At 46.1% G+C, this 9,806-nt stretch overlaps 1 long non-coding RNA gene across 1 annotated transcript; it reads right to left on the bottom strand.

Annotated features, from left to right (window-relative positions):
* Nucleotides 1–787: 787 nt before the first annotated feature.
* On the bottom strand, nucleotides 788–9,433 carry LOC139074752 (uncharacterized). Its single transcript, XR_011524473.1, has 2 exons — nucleotides 9,045–9,433; nucleotides 788–924 (listed from the first exon to the last, which is right to left on the bottom strand). It is a non-coding gene; the product is annotated as an uncharacterized lncRNA (long non-coding RNA).
* Between the last annotated feature and the right edge of the window lie 373 nt (nucleotides 9,434–9,806).

Raw genomic sequence — 9,806 nt, 5'->3', positions numbered from 1 at the left:
GCAAAGGAAATCTTCAGCTGTCTGGTGAAGCCTATGGACCCCATCTCAGAAAAATTAGGTTTTTAGATGCATCAAATGAAATACATAGCAATTCAAAAGAAACATTAAATTGCACTGTAATCATCACAATAATTTTAAAAATTGGGATAAACCAATATATGAGGTTCTTTAAAAAGAATTTTTTTAATGGAAAACTTCATCCAGTTGAATGCCTAGCTGCTCCAGGAATGACTTGCACACTGGGGGAGCTTTGTAAAGAAATCACTTATTCTTAACATAGATCAAGGTAAAGGGAGACCTGGTCCATAGAGGTGGTAAGGTTGATGACGATGATGATGATGATGACATAAGTGTATAGAATGACCTTTTGGGCCTCAGTTCTTCACTCCTCTCTATATCATATGTCTCTTGCCATAAAACTTTGCAATTCCTCTCACAAAAGGGAGGGTGTATTTTTCTACTCCTTGACTTTGGGCTCAACCATGTGACTTGCTTTGGCCAATGGGATATTAGCAGACATGACACAGGATGGACTTGAAATGCGCTTGTGTAGTGGGGCAGACCCTCTGTGTCTCTGCCATCACCCTGAGGAGAGCTTCCCCTGGGTAGCTACTTCCCCTTCAGCCTGGGCCCCAGAATAAACACGTGAGGATCAGAGCCACCCTATCCTAAAGTGGAGTATGATTGTATCCCTTTGAGATTTTTGTAGATGTTTGTTATGCAGCAATAGCTGACTGATGCATGATGATGAGGGCAATGATGATAATAATAAATGTATCTACTTCCGTTTATAGAGAGTTCATTTTAATAATATTGAAGTCACAGAAAGGACAAGGGCCGTGGGTTGTGAGGTCTGACTTGGTTCGAATCCAGGTTCTGCAACTTGCTGTGTGATTAGGGCATTGAAGCTATCTGTGTCCTCATCTGTAAAATAAGAATAATACTTATCTTCGAGTGTAGGCATGAAGAATAAATGAGATGATGCCTATTAGGTGTCTGGTATCAAGGAAGTACTCAATAAAACAAGAAGGAAGGAAGGAAGGAAGGAAATTGGAAGGAAGAAAGGAAAGGAGGAAGGAAGTTTGTGAAAACAGAAAATTCACCTGGAATTGAGGGCAAAGGTTCGCAGCTCACACTTCGCCTGCCCCTGAGTTCTTTCCACCCAGCCTAGACTCAGAGAAGGATGCTGTGCCATCCTCCCTGGGCCTCCCAAGGCATAAAGCATTTCCAGCAGTACCATGCCAGGTGTTCAATGCTTTCACAGGCTTCTCTTCCTTTCAAACCTGTTGCCACATGAATAGAGCTCCCGTATTGGCAAAAGACTGGCAGAAAGAATGAGGAAGGGGGAAAAAATCCACTCTGGTGTACTCTCACTGGGAAATTATCCCTTGCCTTTGATATATTAAAATTGAAGAGCTGTAAATGCCGGTTGTCATGGTGACACTTTGCATGCCGCCCTGCGATTGGTGGTGTGAGTTCACTTTCCTCTGGGTGTTGCAGCCTAATTAACTGTTATTTTTGTCAGTGTGGAGGAAGAGCCCACACTTGGGGTTTTGGGTGGTGATTGCAGCCCCTGTGGACTGAGTTAATTTTCATAGACTACAGAGAAATGGCTGGGCCCCAAGCATATTTAGAGTCTCAGGAAAGTTGCCAGCGTTTAAGTAAGAGTCAGGGCAAGGATTAGAGCCCCCCTCCCCCACTTCTCTCGTTGGCAATTTCAATTTCTCTAACAATCGCAAAACTTATTTGGTTTGGAGAGGGGATAATAGGCAGTTGTTAACCGACACCAAGAATCAACCCATTGTTCCTGGTTCCAGCTGACTTTGCCTCCCCCACCAGACACGCATGCACTTGTGTGCCTGTACGCACTGGAATGTTTCATTTTGCACCGTCATCCCATATAGGATGGTATTGCACATTAACAGTCTGCAAGCGAGGCTAGCAGGGACATGCGAAAGCCATTTGATCTATTTCTCTATCTCCATATCCAACGATGTCGTAATTATGCCAGCCAACTTGGGGGATCCAGCCAATTCTCTAAAGACCTCCAGGAAGGGAATTCCATGTCGCCACAAGCCTGAAAACCAGAAAGTTGTCTTGCTGCAATTTAAAGCAATTTGTTTCCAATTTTGATTCTTAGATGAGCTGAAGTCAACCTGTTATAATATGAATTGCTCAACTCATATCCTCTCTCTTTTTTTTTTGCTTCCTGCCATGTGTTTTTAAAAATTGAAGACTCCCTTCTCTTCAGAGGAAAGCAAATTTTGCCCTACTGTAACATGGGTTCCATTCTTAGGAGAAATTAAGCTCTTCCTGAGGGGCCAGTGGTGGGGAGCAGTTGATAATATGGCATCTGTGTTGCCGGCTAAAAACGTAGAAGACATGGGTGGAAACTTGAAGTTAACCTGGGAAGAGGAAAACAGGAGAAGAAACACTGGATTGGTGCCCTAGATGCATTGAATGTAACCCCACAAAGCTGTCTTAGGAAGTATAGTAGGCATTTTAAAATTCTTTTTGACCACTCTTCTCCTTTGCATGACTTCCTTTGTTGGGAGATTTCTCCACTTTATGGCAGAAGCTTACAACTCTCTTTCCAGCAGCTCTTGCAATGAAGGCACAGCCATATGGCAAAGACTCCGCCAACCAGGCATTCCCGTGCAAGACTTTGAAATGGACGCTAGTTGCCACAAGGAATCCACTCTGGAGAAAGGGGCAGCAGGAATGCTTAGCTCCCAGGGGCAAGAAGGGAAGAGATGCTTGCAATAGCAGCCCATGCCCAGTGCCAGCAGTTGGACCAGGATGTCTGGGCCAGGGTAGCCACAGTGGGAACTCCACTTGCACAAGGCTACAGTGTCATTTCAGCGATGCTCCTGAATCCATGGCCTCTAAGCCAGGGTCTCTGGAGATTCTGTGAGTGTGCATGAATAAATAATAATGAATAATAAAGTGTCCTTTAATAAAATCTGTGTGCATGCTTGTGTGTGTGCATACACGCATGTGCACATGCACACATGTGTGTGTTTGATATAGCTTATTGGGGGTTAGAAGTAGAATGAGGCTGCCCCAAGGAATTCTTTGGAGAGAGAATATACATCAGTTCCCTCATGAAACAGGTCCTAGCTCTCATCCAAGAGACCACGTTTGGGATTATTTTTGACACTCTAACAAACAGAGTGTTACTCAGCCATCGTGATCTCAAACTAATAGTTAAATCAAATTTGGAAAAGCCTCACTTCTTGGACATGAGGGTTTTCTCAATCCAGGGAACTTGAGCTTGACGCTGAGTTGGGCTCAATCATATGCTCCTTGCTGTAGAACTGATGACTTGGCTGACGAGCCCGAACCTTCCCCAGGCATGTTGCATATCTGTCTGGATCTATCAACTCTAACACAGGGCAGCTCTTGCTGATGTGAGTGACGTACAAGGATGGAGCTCACTCAGATGAGGATGTCTTGCCAGCTTTCCTTGTCACTCATAAGTTGCATGTGTGTAGACATCGTCCAGCTTCAGAGGAGGGCGGCTCAAGTGCGTCAGACATCACATGAGCAGAGATGGAACACATCCCTTTTTGCTTTCTTCTAACTGAGATCAAAGATGCAGATAAGGCTTCAGAGATGTCTTGGGAGAAAGGAGACCTTGGGTGTTCTTAAAGCATCAGTGACATTGGACGAGGCCATGGCCCATAGTGGTAATAGGCTCAGTGGTGGCCTGACAAAGAGAAGAGGTAATAACATCCTTGCCTCGTTAAACTAACCAGTGATTTCTGTGCTGTCACCTAAGAGGCCTAACTGAGGCAGGAGGACTTGGTTGCCTGTGTTTTATTGGAATACATACTCATTTATTTACATTTTGTCTTTAACTGTTTTTGCACTGCAATGGCAGAGTTGAGTAGCTGCCACACAGACTGTTTGGCTCACAAAGCCTAAAATATAAACTCTCTGGCCCTTTACAGAATTTGCTGATCCTTGGCCTAGGGCATCGGCACTCAAAGTGTGGTCCGGGGAATAGCAGCATCCAGGAGCTTATTAGAAATGCAAATAGGATGCACAGACCTACTGAATCAGAATCTCTGGGGGTGGGGCCATGAATTTGTGTTCTAAGAAGCCCTCCAAGTAATTCTCATGCACACTTACCTTTCAGAAGCACTGTTCTAGAAACTTGTCCTGCATATTGCACAGAAATCTGTCAACTTGAAGAAGATGTGGTGTTTCTAGTTCTATCCCTGAAACTACCCAAAGCAAACTTAACGCTTCCTTCTCCCAATGGCCCTCAAGAGATCTGAAGGGTCTCCTCATTCTCCAAGCTCTTTTCTCTCTCCTTGATAAAGAGATTCACTTCCTACAAAGGTTCTCCATCCATCTCTGCATCCTTTTCATCCTGGCCACCTAAGAGGCTTCAGTTCATCAATGCTGCTCTCACTGTGTTGCCTGAACTCGAAACCATAAGATATTTTTGCAGAACTAACATAAATGCACTCTCATGTGGAGAGCAAATAGCAGAGTGCTTAAGTACTGGGACCATGGAATCCGACAGATGGATTTATACCCTGGCCTTGCCCTATTCGAGCCATGACCTTGGCCAAGTTACTTAGTCTCTCCAGCCTGTGAAGTGAGCAACATGATTATAGCATCCACCTCATGGGGCCATTAGGAGAGTTAAATGAGATAATGCACAAATAGCTGGCTCTTGGTAAATGTCAAAAGAATGATATTACCAACCAGTGTCCCATCACAAACTTTTTACCTGTTTAGTTAGAGCTGTGTCTAAGCCAAAAGGGGAGCAGTAACTGGCCAGCTGCCTTTGTAGACAAGCCTTTGTCTGTGGTCCTACCGTCATGCAGGACATCACCAGCTCTCCATGTGTCTCCAAAGTCCTTAGCTTCCTTTCCATGATTTAAGATTTTCCAGTTGTAATTTTATTCTGTTGCCTTTCCCTGGTTGTCATTCAGCACCTTCAGTTCCATTTGACAGTTCAACAATTATTGGGTACCTGCTGTATGCCAGGATTGCACTAAGCATGTTGGAGATAGAGGTAAACAAAAGGACTTTATTCATGAGAATATCTCAGTGTAGAGCAGGGTTTAGCAGAAGAACCCTTGCTTCCAGACAAGGTCTTATGCAGAAATGCATTGAAAAGACACACGAAAGTGGGGACCCTCTGGTTGAAGCCAGGAGGGGGTCTGAGCTCTCCTGCCTGAGATTCCTCCTGAATCCCACTCCCCAAATCCCTCTAAAGGATCCTAAGGAATCCTCCCAGAGCTCCAGGTACTTGTAAAAGAAAATTGGGAGACCACTGGCCCATGTGGTATGGAATGTGGGAATCAGACAGAGCTGGGCTGTTAAATCATTTCTTCTTATGGGTTCTGTCTCTCTCTCAAGAAGCTGAAGGGAAACCTTTCTGGTTCTTCTCTAATTCTGTGTTTCCATTTCTGAGCAAACCTCTCTAGCTTTCCCTCCTATCTTCTGTTCCCTTCTGTGTCTCTCCTCAAATCACTCTGTCTCCTAAACCCTCAGCATCCAGAGGAGCTGGGAGGCAGGAGGCTTCACAAGCTTAGTGGGCAACTGTTGGTTTTGTCTGGTCAGCCTCTCTTTCCTCTTCTGGTCACAACACCCCAACTGTCCCAAGAGAACCCACCACTTTTCTTCTGCGCTCAGAGCACATCGTGCTGGTAGTGATGACTTCATCCATAACGCCACCAGGAAGCATGTGACTCAGCCTGGCCAATCACAGCACCACACCCTCAGGTCTCAGTGATTGGTTGAATTTTGGACAGGTGACCCAATCAGAGCTGAGGCTATTAAGAGAAGAGCAAAAGCTTTTCTGCTGGGCATGAGCGGTGAGGGTATAAGCCTGGTTCTCCCAGAGCATGGTGTAGCGGGTATACCTACACCGTGTGTAGGTCTAAGGGAGATCCTTCACCAGGGTTGCACTTGGTCAAGATTTTGCATTCATCCTTGAAAAGATAACCCCCCACAACATTAGCTCTATGTTGTTTAGTAGGGAAGAAGGTGGTCTCTGAAGTCAAGCAGATCTGGTCTCCACTCCTGCCTCTGCCAATCACAGCCTACTTGGGCAAGTCACTTAGCTCTCGGAGCCTCAGTTTCCTCATCAGTAATTTGGGGGTCCCAGCACTTTTGTCATTGATTGTTATGAGAATTTAATGATGTCATGAAGGTAATGTGCTTTATCACAGTACCTGGTCTCTAGTATACATTCTAAAATGTCATTATTAGCTCAAAAAAGAAAAACCCAGAGTAGATAGCCAGGCTCTAGAAGACCATGCATTTTCCATGGGCTTCAGACGAATGCTACAGCAGGTGGGGGAATGGGAAATCGGTTTATGCTAGCACCTAGAAAGAAAAGGGATGGGGAGGGGGCAGTGATGACAGGAATATAGAACTTTAAGAAATGGCTTAGTCTTCAAAGAGCTGCGCTCCTTAACAGTAGCCATTTTATGCTTGACTGTCAGCTTTGACGAGCTGGAAGTGGCCAATCTCGGCAGACGGGCAGATAGTGTGGCTATCACATTATCATGCTGTAAATTAACATTTCAACATGAAACTGGTATTGAAATGCAGCTCAAATCAATTCCACTACGCCCTCTTCAGTCTTGCCTGGCAATTATTGCCCTCTGATTCTCAGGGAGCAACCAAAGAACCTAACTGGCCTCGACTCCATTTTTGTTGTCAGTAGGAGAAAAAGAAGAGGATTCTGCTCATGCCCAAGTAATAACTTGAAACGATGGTGTTATTCGTGCCAGTGGCTGGCTCTTTGTTGGTGTCATTGTTCTTTCACTCTTGGTCATTGTTATTGCCTTCTGTTGTAGACTCATGCCGTGTTTGAAATCGCACCCACTTTCATTTCTCCTCTGCTTTGAAGGGAACAGCTATGCACAGCCCACCAGTGGAGAGACTTTCTTCCTCTATCATTTTAGGCTACATTACAACAGAAGTTGCATGACTCCCAAAGATGCTTTGACTTTAAAGTTCTTGTGATCTATTTGTGTAACACACATGTTAAATTAGAAATTCATTTGTCACTCCCAGATAATATTGTTCAGAATGGCGCTTCCTGCGTGAATCATTATCTTAGGCCTGGAGTTTTTCTACTAATGAATATGCATGAGCCCAGAGAGGGGGAAGCGAAATTTGCACAACCTGTTTCCTGGAGGAGTCTCAGATGGTTCGGCTCAGTGTTCTGAGTCTGAGCTTCCAGAGCCAAACCCAGCATCTGCCTCACCACCCACAGCTCGTCCAGTCTTCTCTGAACACCTGCTCTCTGTCGACAGTGAGTGCCCAGTGACAGCGGGGAGCCCACGCGGTCAGGGAAATACTGGTGCTTGTTCATTCGTGAGCCATGAACTTAGCAGAGGGTTAGAAGGCAATGGAAATGGAAGTGGCCTCACGGGGTCCTTCAGAAATTCCAGCTGGAGAATTGAGAAACCAAGAGAGATGCCTGCTGGCTCTGCCTCCAGGAGGCAAGAATCCAAAATAGGAATCTAAAGAGTGATTAATTTCAACGAGAGACGAGTGCTGGATGGTGACTGCAGTTGTGGTGAGCGAAGGAGGCTCTTCCCAAACGAACTGTTGAACATCATGTAAAGGAAAGACGGGAATGCGCCACTGTGAACTGAGCTGCCCCGGGGTCCCGTAGCAGCTTGGCCACATCTGCAGGATGTCGTGACATTAGTTCTTTTCTCAAGATCTAGGTTTCGGTCTCCAAGACAGCACTTATTTCCTGCCACAAAGGATGGTTCTTCAGAATACCTCATCCCAGTTGGATGGATTTTATGTCCGACCAAAGTTTCTAGATGCTGAAGCTCTCTCTCGTATCCTCTGCAGTGATCGAAAGAGGTGATGTTTACGGATTCGCTACTCTGTTCTGGGTACCGCACCAGATATGATTACAATCATTCTTGAGATGTATGACTGTCCTCTGTCCTCAGCCAGAGCATCCCTTGCTTTGGGAAGGATTGGGGTAGCTATGGCATAGACACAAAGAGAAAGGAGCAACGTCCAGCTTTTGACTTCCACAATAGGCTCTTACTGCCCATCAGGAGACAATAGTGTCTCTCTCGAGATATATTAGGGCACTCCAGAGAACTAGAACTTATATATATGTCCTATAATAAGAGATATAGCTACATATATAGATATATGTCCTATTGGTTTTGTTTCTCTGGATAACTCTATACATATATAGAGAGAGAGGGAGAGAGCTTTATTATAGGAATTGGCTCATGTGACTATGGAGGCCCAGAAGTCCACCACCAGCCACCTGCCATCTGGAGACCCAGGAAAGCTGGTGGTGTAATTCCATCTGAGTCCAAAGGCCTGAGGACCAGGGGAGCTGATGGTGTAAGTTCTAGTCCAAATCTGAAGCCAATCCCCCAGCCGATGTCTGAGGGTAGAAGAAGATGGATGCGCCAGCTCAAGCAGAGAGAACAAATTCCCCTTCCCTCTGCCTTTCTATTCAGGCCCTCAACAGATTGGATAAGACCCACCCACATTGGCGAGGGTGATCTCTGCTCAGTGTACCGATTCCGAGGCTAATCTCTTCCAGGAACACTCTCCCAGACACACCCAGACACAATGCTTCAGCAGCTATCTGGGCCTCCCTTACCTACCCGGTCAACTTGACCATAAAATTAACTGTCACAGTGGTCACTCTGCAGTGGACACCAGCACAGGACACCTAAGGTCAAGACAGGACCCAGAATCCCACAGTGAAGGCAGGGAGGACAGAGGAGAGCAGTGGACAGAGACCATTTCACCTTGGCTTTGAAACACCTGAACTGCTTTATGAGCCCAGACACCACCTTCAAAAGGTGGAGGAGAAAGAGTCCCGGAGAGAGGCGTTCAACTGCCCTGAGAGGGCTTGGAATGTTGACCGATTCTTTTGCCAAGGCCAAGTTAACGTGAAAAAACCATGCAAAATCAGTATCTCTCACGCTCTTGACCCAGGCATCAGCCCACACCCAGGCCAGGAGTCGGTATCTGAGCACCAGGAAATCGATTATGAAAATGGAGGAGGATGCACAGACCTTTCGCTCATGTGAAGTCGAGAGAGGAAACTCCACATCTCCTGCGTGTGGGGGCTGGTCCAGGGTTTTAGAGGTTCCCAGAGCAGCACACTCCTGCCAGGCAAGGCCAGAAGTGTGGTCTGTCGATGCAAAGCTGCTGGTTTTTACAACAGCATGTAATGCTGGACTGGGGAAGGTGACAGTTACTGTGCACGGCATGCAACTGTCTTACTGGAGTTACCGGCCTGGAATGTTCTCTTTTGCTTTTTCATTCTTCCACAGCCAGCCCTGGAGTGGCCTTTGGTCTAACGGACGAATGACAAGGACAGAGATCGTTAGACTCGAACGTGGGAAAAGGCCCATGAGAAATCTTCCAGGAGGCTCTGTGCAGCACAGAGAAGGAGCAACTCCATCTGCCAAAAGGAAATGAGAGCGCTTGGTGGCAGAAGGGGCGTTCCAAAGGACACATGTGCTACATCCTGGCTACCCAATGTGTGGTCCGTGGACCCACAGCATTGGCATCACCTGGGAGCTTGTTGGAAATGCAGAATCTCAGATCCTATCCTACATCTACTGATTTCAATTCTGCATTTTAACAAGACCCAGGTGATTTATATTGAAGTTAAAGGTTGGACAAAATAACAAGGCTGGCACTCTACTATGAAGTAAGAGCCTGGGGACCCTTGGGCCCCCACAACCCCTCTGTGATCCAGCAGGAAGCAGCTACAAGCCCACTGGCCCACCCTACTCTGGGCTCCCAGAGCCTGGGCTGTGTCACAACTT

This window comes from Equus przewalskii, chromosome 12 (genome assembly GCF_037783145.1).
Source record: "Equus przewalskii isolate Varuska chromosome 12, EquPr2, whole genome shotgun sequence".
In the NCBI taxonomy this organism is placed as follows: domain Eukaryota; kingdom Metazoa; phylum Chordata; class Mammalia; order Perissodactyla; family Equidae; genus Equus; species Equus przewalskii.
This window is presented reverse-complemented; position numbering and strand designations above follow the sequence as displayed.